This window comes from Lactuca saligna, chromosome 5 (genome assembly GCF_052625555.1).
Source record: "Lactuca saligna cultivar CGN05327 chromosome 5, ASM5262555v1, whole genome shotgun sequence".
NCBI classification, from domain to species: Eukaryota; Viridiplantae; Streptophyta; class Magnoliopsida; order Asterales; family Asteraceae; genus Lactuca; species Lactuca saligna.
The window spans coordinates 235,391,088-235,405,562 of NC_136421.1; positions in this window are offsets into that span (position 1 = coordinate 235,391,088).

Sequence of the window (14,475 nt, forward strand, 5' to 3'; positions counted from 1 at the left end):
CAAAACAACTAGATTCGGGAGTTTACCGCCCAACAACACCTTGAAGAGTAAACTCCTAAAAAGATACCTAGTCCTTCCCCCGTGATTTGTAACTACCTTAGGCTTGTATGCTAGTGTGTATATGACTAGAAAACATCAAAATCAGATCAAGACCCCAAGATTTGGGAGTTTACCACCCAAGAACACTTGGAGAGTAAAATCCATTTTAAGGGCCAAAAGTGTGCCCAATATCCCTCAAAGCCTTGGAACTCAACATAGGGACTACCATTACATGTTTAGACCACCAAAACAATTAGAAACAATGGCTAGATGTGAGTTCACGGCCAAGGAAGTTCTTGGGCCGTGAACTCCATTTTTAAGTGTAAAAATGCCTCAAAAGCCTTCCTTAAGCCAAGAGACTAAATTGGGCATGTACCTAAAGGAGTTTAGGACTAGCAAACACACTTAAAACACCAAGAGTAAGGTGTTCACGGCCCAAGAAGTCCCAGGGCCGTGAACTCCATAAAATGGTGCCAAATGGTGCCATAAACTCTTCTAATGCCTAGTACAAGAGCCTAGTTTAGTTCCTAATTAATTTAGGGACTTGAAAACACCATAAACATCCTCCCAAGGGAGATTATGGCCGTAATCTCCAAGGGATATGGTCCCAGGGCCGTGAACTCCTCAAAGGAGTTAAAAGGAAGCCCAAACACTTGTTTAAGCCTTGAAGCAATTCACCATTTGAATTGTAATAATGCAAGGCTTCATTTAGGAACATTATTGAGAGTTTACAGCCAAGAGTTTACTCCCCTGGGACGTAAACTCCAACATATATGGTCTTTTGACCATAAACTTCCATGAGAGGTCTTGCACTCCTTTGTTGCAACCCTTTAGCCTCCTAGCACTTGACCAAAGTGTTTACCTCGCATTAGAATGTTTATACATGTTTAATTAGTGTTTTAATCACTAATTGTTTATAGACATATGTCTTCATATGTAATTAGGATCATTGTGTGTGTCTAAAGTCTTCACTTGACACCAAGCACTTGTCCGATCCTTCCTTACGATACGGTCCGTTCAATTCCAATAACTTACTACAGGTGAGTTCATACCCCTTAATCAATGTTTTAACTGTTTTTAAACGTTTTATGGGGGGATACAAGCAGAATTATGCTAGTTACTATATCAATCACATGTGATTAGTAAGCAGCATTCAAATGATTGGCTACTCATTAGCCATTTTACCAAACAGTTTCCTTCAAATGATTTTCAGAAACATTTTATATGATACACTCTTTAAAAATTACTTGTATCCTCAGGTCATCAATAGACAGGTACCGATGCAAGGTTTAGAGAAGATGGAGCTCGTTCAAGACTCATCTTTCTTTTGATTTATATTTTAGTGTCTATTATAATTTGTCAAAACACACTTGTATAATAATTACATTATTCATGCAATGGATGATGTTGTTGCTTGTTTACTACTTTACATTGTTGTGATACCGTACACGACATCCTCCGCCCCAGAACGTTTCCGCCGTTCAATGGTTTTGGGGTGTGACATCATACTTGGCACCCGTAGACTTGCAAGTCCCACTGTAGCGAGCAGCAAGGTGTAGGATAGTCAATCCAGTATAGATCTATATGAAAACTCATACGCTCCCCAATTAAGGAGATTCTAGATACAAAAACGGTCATGGTAGGTAGTGCCATGCCCCGTTTAGTGGCTCACATAACCACATGAATGTATATGTAATGTATGTGCTAGCTGTATTGTGTGTTCTTTCTCTGTCAAACCTGTATGTATTGTAATGTTATGCGTGTACTAGCTGTATTGTGTGTTCTCTCTCTATCTAGGAGGTATTGAAATGTTCTGTGTGTACTAGCTGTGTTGTGTGTTCTCTCTATCTAGCAAGTATTGAAATGTATTGTGTGTACTAGCAGTATTGTGTGTTCTCTCTCTATCTAGCAAGTATTGAAATGTACTGTGTGTACTAGTTGTATTGTGTGTTCTCTCTATCTAGTAAGTATTGACTCATGAATGAACTGACTCATTGTATGATTCTTTGATCTAATAATAGTATTAGTAACTTCCTAAACTACGCATATCGTAGTTTACTAGTAATACGACCTGTACGTATGAACATGAACATATACCCTTGCCACCCAAGGGTATTGGATTGACTGACAGAACTTTTATGTCTATATATGTATACATAATATATATATCTAATATTTAGACGACCTTCAGACGGATAACCGATGCCCTAAAGCCACATCCCAACGTGGAAAAGGAGATAAAGCGAGATAGCCTTCCTAAGTCCTTTAAACATTACTTATGTAACTATACATACATAGGCATGCATTTGACAATATAAAAGTATAAAAGAAAGTTTTGTAAAACCATGGAAAATTTTAGTAATTAAGAAAGGATGACTTGATGCCAGTTTGTAAAACGATTTGAAAGCAGTTTGTTTGATAAGAACAGTTTAAAGTATAAGGAAACCTTTGTTTGAAACACAATTGTAACAAAGTTTGAAAAGAAACATTCAGTATGTAAGACAGTTTGATAAAGAGTTTTAAACAAGTAAAAATGTTTTGGAAACCATTTGAAGTGATATGTCGGGTAAAATAGCTAAAATAGTAGTAAATCCATTTGTATGCTACTTATTAATCACATGTGATTGATATAATAACTAGCATGATTCAACTTGTATCCCCCCCCCCCCCATAAAAGCATTTAAAAACATTTAAAATATTGATTAAGGGGGTATGAACTCACCCGCAGTGAGTCGTTTGGATCAACGGACTGAATAGGATGCTAAGTGTCAAGTGAAGACTTGAGCACACACAAGGATCCTAATTAACATATTATAACACATATATGTATTCAATTAGTCATTAAACAACTAATTAACTAATTTAAGACTTCCTAAGACGTGCAAAACACCTTATATTAGTGTTATAATTCCTAAGGATTGCATCTAAGTGTTGTAGGACATTGCTATTGAGTTTAGGGTTCAAAGGAACCCTTCATTTAAGTTTACGGTTTTTGTGAGCATAACCCATTGAGTTTATGGTTGTAAACCCATGAGTTTACGGTCATAAACTCATGCTCCTTTGACCACTTTGTCATTTGAAGCCTCATAAGTCCTTAGAAGCATTTCTACTTGAAGTATAAGTCTATGGAAGGGATTAGGGCACCATTTCACTCCTAAATGGAGTTTATGGTCCTTAGACCATTTTCTTTTCGGTTTACAACCGTAAACCCATATGGTTTATGGTCTTTTGATGTTTTCAAGCCCTTAACTCATCAAGGAAGGGATCTAAGCAAGTTTCCAAGGCATAGGAGGGACTAGAGCACACATTAGCACCCTTTTTAGGGTTTACAGTCCAAGAACATCTTGGACCGTAAACACCTTGATCTTGGTGTTTCTTGTGTGATTTCGTGATATATGGAAGTGTAACAAGCCTAAAGATACTCTAGGATAGAAGTACTTACAAGATAGAAGCTTGAAAAAGGTTCTAAAAGTCTAAGAACACTAGTGTGTGTTCTTGGTGTTCTTGGTGAAACTTAAAGATCTACACTTTTGGAATGATTTCAAGGATGGAAGTGTGTTAGATCACTAGATTAAGGTAGATATCAACTTATTAGGGCTAGGGAGACTTAAAAGTTGAAGATCAAGAAGGAAAATTCGGATGCTACTTGAGAGGATTTGAGTTTTGCTATTGAAAAGTGAAAAAGTGTGAAAAATGGCTAAGTGCCATATATATAGTCATTAAGGTTTACGGTTTAAAAGCCATTTGGGCCGTAAAATCCAAAATCTTGAAGTTTTTGGAACTTTATTGATGCACAATAAACCCTAGGGCATCCTCTATCCTGGTATCTCCCGAAGTACTAACTTAAAAGGACTCAAACTTATTCCAAAAAACTTGAAAGTTAGCATAAACTGTTCTGACTTCTATTGAATTGAAATGTTGTACAAAATAGAAATTCCAGGTTATCACAGTATGGGTATAGTTGTTGATTAAACACTTGTGGTCGACAAGGTTCATAGTTAGTATATTGGTTATAGGGTTTTGTTATTATGGGTACATATGATATTAGTACATTTGAGGTTGTTGGTAAATGATCTTTTGTTCTTAAAATTAAATGACATTGTTTGGAGGTTGGTTGTTTTGGTTGAGGTTTTGAGTTTTTGGTTGTGGTTGATGGTAATTTTGTTAGGAGGGGGTTAGTTAGGGTTTTCATAATTCCAAGGTAGTGGCATATTAGTGAGAGGTTCTTGGTGTTAAGGTTGTCTTTGTTGTTGGAGTGGGGTTAGAATTTTGATTGTATTGGTTGGGATTATGAGATGGAGTTTAATTCATGGCTATGTAGTTTTAAAATGGAATGTCTTCAAAGATATGACCAACAATTGGAGAACACGGTTCGGTGTTGGCACCATATGAAGTATGAACTTGGTCTTCTATGTTAACTTGTTGAGAAGAAGAAGAAGCTTGAATGAGTTGTTATTTAACTTGTTTAACTAGCTTGTTTAACCTTTTTGCTTCTTTCTCAAGATCGGGATTTTAAAGTAGTTCATCAGTTCTTTTAGACCTAGGTATAAACAATCATATAAAAAATAAATGAATTTCTCTGGTTATGACAACAAAACTTGGTAGGATGTCAAGTCCACCAAGCTAATTACACTCTTTTGAATGCAAATAAAATATAATATAGTAGTAAAAAGGGGATCGAATCCATGGGAAAATGGTTGCAATTCAATTACCAATGCAATCCAATTGAACAAGTGAAATAAAACTAAACTAAAGGAGGGGGTGTTGTAAATTGTTTGAAAACTAAAATACTTGAAGAATTGAAAAGTATGACATTAAGAAAGATGGTGAGATGCTCAAATATTAGAGAGGATTAACCAAATAAAGTAATTCAACGTAATGGACTTTCCTTTGTCTATCAATAGGATTCAATATGTAAGCATATCCTTTAACCTAAATTAGTTATAAAAATAATGAATAATGATATGGAAAAATTCCTCGAAGGTAGTATGTGTTGGATTAGTGTCTAAGTCCATAACTATTTTGGTATGTACTTGACTCGATTGTGCATGGTCCCTTTGGGTTGCCTTCACACTGGTGACTAGACAAGATGATTGTTGAGGAGAGAGGCTGGTTTATTGTTAAGAATAATAAATAAGGGTATAAATATGGTTTGTTAATATATTATATGAATAATATATTAATTTTGAATCATATTATTAATTAGTATTTAATCAGAAATTAATTAGAAATTAATTTCGGGATTAAAGGAATTAATTAAAAGTACAAGGGTTGTTTTGTAATTAATTAATAGTTGAGACTTTGGGCTATTGGATCACCTTTATTAAGGCTTGAACGAAAATCCTAGAAGGATCTAGGAGTTTTCGTCCAAGGGCTTAAGGAAAGGAGTCCATGGACTTGCTTAGGCCCTAAGCTAAGGGATTAGGGTTTACACCTTGAAACCCTAGTTAGCCTTAAGTATAAATAGCACCCTAAGGCACTAAGATTTCGTCCAACCCTTGGGGAACCCTAAAAGGGACGAAATCTAGGGTAAGATACCCTTCTCTCCTCTTTCACATATTCATCCTTTCACTTAGTGTGTTTGTGAGCTATTAGAGGTACTACACTTGTGGTACTTGCTTTCAAGAGCTAAGGAAATTCAAGGAACTGGTTGTTATTTCTATATAACAACAAAAGGTATGTATTCTAATTTTATATATGATTTTCGAAAATTATAGTAGCATGCCAGGTTTCTTTTTGTGTTCATAAAGTTGTATAACTAATAGTAAAAACATACATCCAACTCTAAGGTTGCATGCACACATAGGACTGTTTGTATAAAACCCATCAGTGGTATCAGAACCTATGTTTTTTGTTTTCAATTAGCTTTTATTCAAATTTATGAACATGACATATTAGGGTTTATGGCTAATAAACCCTGAAGGCTAGGTAATTTTCGCAATTAGGGTTGCAAAACCCTAGTTGGCGATTTTTGCTAGGGTTTCCCAAATCCTTTCCTTAGCCTCCAAGATTTTGAAATCTAGGGTTATCCAACCCTTGGATTTCGAAATTACCTCCTTCCCCAAGGTTAGATCCTAAATTTTAGGGATTTGGATAATCTCATACCTTGTAATTATCTTTTAATTGTTAAATATGGTAATTAAAGGTTTTGTATTATCCCATTCCTTATTTTCGAGATTTAGAGAGGGATTCAATGGATTAGGATATCTTAAAAGTATAAATGGTAATTATCCTCATGATCTACATAATCCCTTGTGATTTAATAATTTAAATTAATTGTTTAATTTATGGTAATTATTAAATCAAGAGTTTTAATATTTAAAATTTTAATTTAAATGTCTTAAATTTGAAAACTTTAAGTAAGATTAAAACCTAATTGTTTTGAAGAGTTTCAAAACTTGCCCTCAAGTTTTGAAATTTAAATTGTTGATTAAAAGTTAATTTTGAAAGTCTAAATTCAAAAACCCCTAATTTTGAAAGGTTCAAATTACACCCTTATGGTTTTATTAAATTAATTAAGTGTATAATTAAAAGAAAGTTAATAAATCCATAATGATTTTGGTTAATTAAAATTATAATTTAAACCACCTAGTATTTTAAAAGTGTAAAATACACCCTTATACTATGTATAACATTAAAAGTTTAATATTATATATGTATAACTAAAATGCTAGTCTTACCGTTAGTAGGCCTCATTCACGAAGTCGATCTATAAGGGGGGTATAAGGTTATGGCCTATAAAATGGCCGTTTAATGGGTATCCACTCTTACCCACAGCTTCCTTGATTGGTAGAGGGTCGTTAGCCGAACGGGTAGGATAGGGCAAACCCTTTCCATTAAAAGTATAATGAAGTATAAAGTAACTAAAAGTTTTACAAAATTCTCAATCTTAGTTACTTTAGGCAAAAGTGAATTGATGCAATTCCATGAAATTACACTTTGTGCCCTTACGAAGACGTTAGTGGACCGTGTGTGGTTAACCGGCACACTAAATGGTTCTAAGCAAAGGTAGCAAAGGGTGACTCGATGTTTATCATAGTTCGGTGGAGCGTGTGTGGTTAACCGGCACATCGAATAGGTGATTGTAACATGTGGGGGCACCATGTAGATTTTCATGGTTATTCACACCCGCTTTGTGATCCTCGGCATCCCACTCACAAACTAGAGGGGCATATCGAGATTTAAACATGCCATTGAAATGTTCAATGAATCTCAAAGGATCTAGGAGTTTTCATAGATTTAAAAACTTAAATTTCTTTTTCGTTTTTGATGGTGGAAATTAGTGAATCGTCATTCACTTACCTTCAAATATTATGCAACTAGATTACGGCATCCCTTTTCTAGGTTGTAGCGTATTGTGTTGGGTCCTAGCCTTAATATCTCATTTGGGTGATTTATTAAGGAATCAATCAATCAACTAACTTGAATTTGTTTTCTCCCATTTTGTAGATGTCAAAGTATGACAACTATGGTCTTCCCAAATCCCATGGAACAAACATTCCACATGAAGATGATATTCCACGATTCGATCGAGGAACAAGAGATAATGCTTCACTTCCTCCACCTCCTCCAATTATTCTCCCTAACCCACAAGTTCGAAGGCTTGAAAAGTTAAAACTCACTCAAGCCCTTTTGGCAAGCAAACATAAAGAAGGAAAGTCAGTGTGTGCACACGTCCTAGGGATGAAGTCACACATTGATACGTTAAGAATGTTGGGATCCGTGGTCTGTGAGGAGATGGATGTTGATTGGGTTATTCAGTCACTTCCTAACTCGTATAGTGAGTTCGTAAGAGAGTACTATATGATGAACTGCGACGTGACCCTTATAGATCTCACCTATATGCTTATTGTTGCTGAATCAGCAATGATTTAGCGCACTGGAAAAGCAAAGTTGATTGGTGGATCTGCCTTCAAGACCTCTATAGATATAGGCAATGGCAACGAAAGGCATGTCATGATCGAAGGGTTTGATCATAAGAGAAAGGCAAAGTCTGAAGTAGTTCCATGCGCTATTCCAAAATTGTCAATTTGCTTTTATTGCCAAGAAAAAGGGCATTGGAGACGAAACTGCCCTATTTACCTAAGAGATCTAAGAGATGGGAGAGTCAAAACGTATGCCTCTGCTTTAGGTAAAATCCATTGACTAACTCTTTTAAGCTCCTATTCTAGATTCTTAATACATAATGTGATAAGATTACAATTGATGTTTTGTAGGATCGAAGAAAGGAGAGGAAACTTAAGGGAAGAAGTGAGCGGAATCTAATCGTGAAGAAATGGATTTCGATCACATTACTTGGAGATTAGATTCTTGAGCTGCTACTTAGAGTTAGAATTAGATTGCTAAGAAATATGTATTAGCATAGTTCTTCAATAAATTGCAAGGACAAATTTTTTCCACAATAAAATAAAATTTTGATTTTATATTATTTATTTATCCTTGCGATGGCGTGTATGAAAAATTGATGTTTTGAATGTTTCTATTATTAGCAATAATGGATTTGATTCTTAATTATGTGGAAATGTCGAGAATTTACCAAATAGGGAGAATTTCTCATCACCCAAATTTCAATTGGATAAAAACTTGGAATCATGCAACTTAGTTGCATGATGAATGAGAAATTTCATATTTGGAAATTAGACTAATTCGTTGACAAAGTGTCAAGTGAAGGACTAGGAGATCGAGTACACAAAGTTGTGTATTGATCAAGTCCACCACAAGAGTAACAAAGATATTCGTCATGATTTACTAAAGGTTTAGTAAATATGGTTATACTTATAAGATTAAGTGTAATTCTGAATTGATTGAAAGAGTTTAAATCAATAGCAGAACGAATAAGAAGAATCAAGTAGGCAGAAAGATAAAAGTTTCTCTATTCTAAGAAGAAGGGAGAGTACCTTTTATTATGTTTTATTATAGGTCTTAATGATTAAGAACCATATCTTAATTGATCCTCTAAGTGAGTCTTAGTACAATTGTATGTCTGATAAGAGAATCAAGAATTGAAGAAATGGTTAAATCAAGAAGTCAATCATACTTCGTTCCAAAACAAGTCTTAGAGATAAGATTGTGACATTGAGTGACAAGTCTTAAGAAGGTTTATAACATTCACCAAATGTGGAAAGTTATGATGTCTTGGATAAGAAAAAGACCAACTAGGACCAATTTTGTGAAGTGTTTTGTCTTGATAAAAGCTACACTAACTCTTGAATATTTTTTTGTCGAGAAATGTTTATCGACAAGAGAATCTTATATGTCAAGGAGTCAGTGGGACTCTTAATGGTCTTGAAATGTTTCAAGAACAAATCAAGAATAAACCTTATTGATCATCACTAGCACACGACTTGAGATTTATAACCTATCATGTTGACGTTATTTTGTTTCTGTGCCATTCCAATTGAGTTAATTATGCATGTGAGTTCTATGAGTTCTCATTTGAATGCATAAAAGGCAAGGACCTTGGTCAATGAAAGGTACATTGATAGGAAAGGGTGAGCTGCTTAACTGCTTGGAAGACATGGTGGGGACTCGTGTTACTCTAAGGCAAGAAATTAAGATTAAGAGTTTGGTCCTTATGAGTTTGGATTTGTTGCGAACTTTGGTTTTGACAAATTCACATGGATAGGAACACATACAACACTAAAATCTAAGTGTCATAAGATTCCCTCCTTCATGAAAATGACTGTATGGAAATGCTTTCACTAAGAGAGATTTTTAAGAAGATAGTGATTGTGAAAAATGCATTCTTAAATTCGATTATGGTTACGGTATCCCTTTCCATGATTCGAATTGCGATATTTGGCAATTAGTATAAACTGTTTAGACACACATATGAGCTATCTAAGGCAAACGTATATAAGCTTAGATAAAGGATTATCAAAGCATTAGGTATTAGAAATATGAACTTAAGAAATTCAATAGGTATTGTTTTTCTGGAAGTCAAGTTGTTTTCTGAATACATGTCAAAGCTAGTGGGAGCATAAGAGTTATGCTTATATGATAATAATCATCATGATAGTTAGAGCATAAAAGTTATGCTCGTATGATTATTATGGCAAGTATTGCAAGTTAGCAATATTAATTATAGAAAACAAGAGTTATACTTTGCAAAGTCGCAAGGGTTGAAAGGTTGTTTTGCTATAATTAAGGGAGAGAATATTATGCTTCATTTCAAATCTAAAGGCTTAGGTTGTGGAATGTTAATAAATTTAGTCAAAGATACATAGTGCGTTCTCAAAATTTTGATTATGATTATGGCATACCTCTTCATAGTTCGAATTGTAAGAACGTGACACATTAAATATTATGGCAGAAGATTGATAAAGTATCGTATCTTTATGTAAAACATTATGAATCATGTCCCATACGCTTCGGGTATAGGATCGATTGCAAGTGCTATAATATTTTACCATTCTAGAATTTTCCAAATGTCTAGCGCTTTTAAAGGGAAAAAGGACAAGAATCGGTTTTGACTAAGATAATTAAACAACTATCAAAGGGCGATCCAAAGCTCGCTGAGGATTGGTCGCTTGTGAGTAGTTGGAAGTATGGTATTGGATGGAACATATCGACATTATTATGAATAGATAAGATTCTATTAAGAATGAGTTGTCATATGGCAAATATGGAAATGTTTCCATATTGAGAGTTGGATATTGAGAATCTATGTCTAGATTAGAAACTTTTTATAAAAGAAGGATGTTCAAAGGACTGTACTTTGAGTGAGAGACATCATATCTATAGAATTGTTTCTGATAGAGATTTGCCAAGTCTTGATGATTTTGAGCTATGACTTTACGACATGATCATTGCATAAAATGTTAGAATCTAGCATATTATATAAGTGATAAGAATTTGATATTCTTATACTTATGATAAGAATTGGGAGTTGTGAAATGAGTATGATTGGAAATGTGTTCATTTGATCTATTTCACAAAGTAAGGACCATAGGTGAACATTGTATGCATGCTAAGAGCATGGGACAAGTGTAGTAATAATTCAAGAAAGAAGTTGATTACCCGAAACAACAAATAATGAGTAATCATTATGGTGATTAAATAAAATGTTTTATTTATACCCAGAGTTTGGGGCCGTATGGGATTAGTATTATTCTTATGTTTCACTTTGCATGTTTTGACTTCCTGAATAATTAATTATTTCAGAATAATCGAATTATTCGAACGGACCACAGTCGTTCATATGTTGGAAGTAGGTATGAATGAAGACTATCGTGAATTGGTGTGTGGATTGTCTAAAGTGTATTAGACATAAGAAAATGTTTGCTGCAACGTTCATGAGTGGTTATGAATATGATTTGAGCATTGGATTAAACCCACACTCACTTGGATCACTTCATGGATTTTATCACGAGTGATTGGTGAGACGATAATATCTTATATTCTTTAAACCGAGATGTGTAAGTTGTATCTTGCGAGTCGGTTACACATTGATAATATGTAAACGCACCAGTAATTTGGTGTCATAAAACATATTGTTGTGTGTGATTCGGTGAGTGAGTGCAAGCAAGCATTGAATCAAAGTTTATCCTTTCCTTTTATCCAATGTGGGACGAAAGCGATATCTGTGGGCCCTCGATGATTTAGTGATGGCACCTCAGTGCTTGGCCAAGTCGGGACTAATTTGATGTGTTCAATTGTAGTCTATTATCAATCGTTATAAATCGAAAATTGGGAAACAACACATAGACAGAGAGAATGATTTAAATCCATGTCTCAGTCTATACGATATCTAGAATGGAGGAATATATGATCCCTTATCTAAAGGACGCGTATCTGATAAGATCAGAGTTGACAGCGGCTTTTGAAAGCTACGATTGCTAATCAGGATCTGAGGTTATACGTAGAATAGTTATTAGACTTATCCAAGTGGGAGACTGTTGGATTAGTGTCTAAGTCCATAACTATTTTGGTATGTACTTGACTCGATTGTGCATGGTCCTTTTGGGTTGCCTTCACACTGGTGACTAGACAAGATGATTGTTGAGGAGAGAGGCAGGTTTATTGTTAAGAATAATAAATAAGGGTATAAATATGATTTGTTAATATATTATATGAATAATATATTAATTTGGAATCATATTATTGATTACTATTTAATCAGAAATTAATTAGAAATTAATTTCGGGATTAAAGGAATTAATTAAAAGTACAGGGGTTGTTTTGTAATTATTTGATAGTTGAGACTTTGGGCTATTGGATCACCTTTATTAAGGCTTGAACGAAAATCCTAGAAGGATCTAGGAGTTTTCGTCCAAGGGCTTAAGGAAAGGAGTCCATGGACTTGCTTAGGCCCTAAGCTAAGGGATTAGGGTTTACACCTTTAAACCCTAGTTAGCCTTAAGTATAAATAGCACCCTAAGGCACTAAGATTTCGTCCAACCCTTGTGGAACCCTAAAAGGGACGAAATCTAGGGTAAGATACCCTTCTCTCCTCTCTCACATATTCATCCTTTCACCTAGTGTGTTTATGAGCCATTAGAGGTACTACACTTGTGGTACTTGCTTTCAAGAGCTAAGGAAATTCAAGGAACTGGTTGTTATTTCTATATAACAACAAAAGGTATGTATTCTAATTTTATATATGATTTTCGAAAATTATAGTAGCATGCCAGGTTTCTTTTTGTGTTCATAAAGTTGTATAATAGTAAAAACATAGATCCAACTCTAGGGTTGCATGCACACATAGGACTGTTTGTATAAAACCCATCAGTATGGATGTTGGGGAAGCCCACATGACACCTTAATCAAAAGTAAAGGATTCAATTGAAGTAATTGAACCAAAAGGATTGATTGGCCTTAAGATTGAAGGAATTGTGAATTCCTAGAGAATGTCAATGCTTACACGTCCATAAAGGAGTCATAATACATTAGATAGAGATGATTTATACCATAATAAATCCCTTGTTCTAAGAAAATTCAATGATTCATTGCTAAATTAAATAAAGAGACCAAAATTGTTCATCAAGTACCAAGCTCATGATCAACCTATTAAATAAGCATAAGAATTATGAACTAAGAATCATAAACATGAGATAAATGATAACCAAATATGAATCCTTAAAAAGCTCACAAATATCCAAGAGTTTTAGCCAAAGTAAACAAAATAAAGTAATTAGCCACTCATGGAAACAAGAAAATTATCAATAAAGTGTTTTAACATCAAGGAATTAGCAAATACTAGAAGAATGAGAAGATGAATGCTCAAGTTCTCCAAAAATCTCCTGCAAGCTTCTTTGTTGGTGGAAAAATCGAACTATGGAATGCAAGCCCTAACCCCAAATGTTAATGATGAGTTAAATGACCAAAATGCCCCTGAAAAGGTAATTACGTGGGTAGTAGTGTAGGATTGCACGGGAAAGACCTCACACTCAAAAATAATGTTGAAATGTTATTAGCCTCGTCTTCCACTACTCCACCCATTACTTTAGATTCCCTTGCTCCCCTTCACACTTCACATGATTCAAAATGGACCAATCGTCTTTTATGATATCCTCTATTTCTCAGAACCAAAAGACTTTGAGAACAAGATTGCCTCAAATAAAATTCTAAGGATGCAATAATCAATACAGATACATAAGTTACAACATAGACACCTAATGGTCCTGAACACCATTGCAACCTTTCTTTTAATCACTCAGCATCCTGATCAAGTTCCAATATCTTAAATCTTGATACTTGTGATGCATACAAACAGAGTGGGGTCAGGTTCCGACACCTCGTGAGATACATAGGGATTTCAATCCCATAATGTTATATATATATATATATATATATATATATATATATATATATATATATATATATATATATCCTACAAAACTAACTATTACCAATTAATATATAGATATATCTCCTACTTGGATATCTATAAAACCTCATACATATACATACCCACCCCAATCGATCCTCAAAGATCCTAGTCCATGATTATCAGGAAGATAAACTGTTTAAAAATACGAGATTGGCTATACCGCTAGGCACTTCCTCGGCTAGTGAAAGGCATAAAGGCACTCATGCCTTGAGAGTGTTTGATGAATATGGTATCACATTTTGTCTAAGTTTTTGTGTTATGAGCTCGTACTCGCAACGTACATCACAAGACCGTCTAGAATGATCAACTATTGTCATCTTACTCTGGGATATAACCAGACATACAATTACAGTTTCCTAATCTGGACCCATCATTTCTGGTTATCCTAAAAGGAATAAGAATTGTACTCTAGTATGTATTTTGTTAAATAGAAACCTGATAATGTCACGGAACATAATTCTACTATCCGCTCTTATCTTACTCACATTCTCCGAACAAGAATACCGAATATCAAAATTAATTGAACTAGGCATCAATAATAAGTATTGTCTAATTAATGGAAAAAAAAACTACTAGGCTCCCAATACCAACTCTGTTTAGACAAC